Raw genomic sequence first — 1,124 nt, 5'->3', positions numbered from 1 at the left:
TCTCTCTCTTTCTCTCTCTCTCTCTCTCTCTCCCTCCCTCCCTTCAAGACACGACATCTTGACGTGCAGAAATAGTAGGGAATCAGAAGTCAGACCTGTGTTCGTCAGTGTTGCGGATACCTGAAGACTTTGTAAATTGCGTGAAATAGAGGGGCTTTTAAAATTAATAATACAAAAAAAGAAGAAAAAAAGAAATAAGAAATAGCTGGGCTACCTTTCGATGAAAGGAATGATCGGTGCATTAACATCAACTGAAAGTCATTGGCCTTCTATATTAACACTCTACTGGAATGGAGCAATAAATCTTGAGAGATGCAAAAAATTAGAATGTCTAGATATAATACTCTCAAAACAAAATGCGCCTCGCGAAATATAACTTCAGGCACTTCCGCTGCGAATGCCAGCTACACAAATTTGTTTCGTTTCTCAGTGGAATAATCACAAAGCCCAAAGAAGGACATGAACTTTTTGTCAAATATATTTTCCTAAATTCCGGAAATGAATAAATAAAAAGTCGGGCTCGGTCATGGGGACTTACCTATCCATTTGCAGGTATTTGCCAACTTTCAACTCTGTAGCTGTCGTAATTTTATGGGAAAAGGGACACATGTGTTTCCTAGTTGCCAAATAGATACTGGATGTAATACTGTTGTATTGTAAAACGCTCAGAGCCTCTATACTTTAATCGGGGTTGAGCGCTATATAGATGCCATTATATTGTGTACTTCCATACATACGCTCGCATAGTGGATACCCACGCTCTACAGCAGTCTCTATGCGATTGGCAACTATAATTACCCCAGCAAACCCTAGAATACGAAGAAATGTTCTCAGCTTCAAGGGAAACACACTGTACAAACAGATCTTTCGCTGTTTATGGATAGCCCGGTACCCATTCCCACTTGGGTGAAGTGTGTAAAGAATTCGTGTACGAGCGTAAAGTCACAAGAGAATATCTAAGTTTTGGATTTTCCTCTAATGGGAACAGTTTAGGGAATTCAGAGCCATCGAGTAATTGCTGCTTACAGTGCGGTATTTGTTGTGTTTTATTCAAATTTTATATATATATATATATATATATATATATATATATATATATAAAAGTGTTTTTACTCCCCTACCCA

This window comes from Aplysia californica, unplaced genomic scaffold (assembly GCF_000002075.1).
Source record: "Aplysia californica isolate F4 #8 unplaced genomic scaffold, AplCal3.0 scaffold00237, whole genome shotgun sequence".
NCBI lineage: Eukaryota > Metazoa > Mollusca > Gastropoda > Aplysiida > Aplysiidae > Aplysia > Aplysia californica.
The sequence above is the reverse complement of the archived record's forward strand: the minus strand, read 5'-3'. Positions refer to the sequence as shown.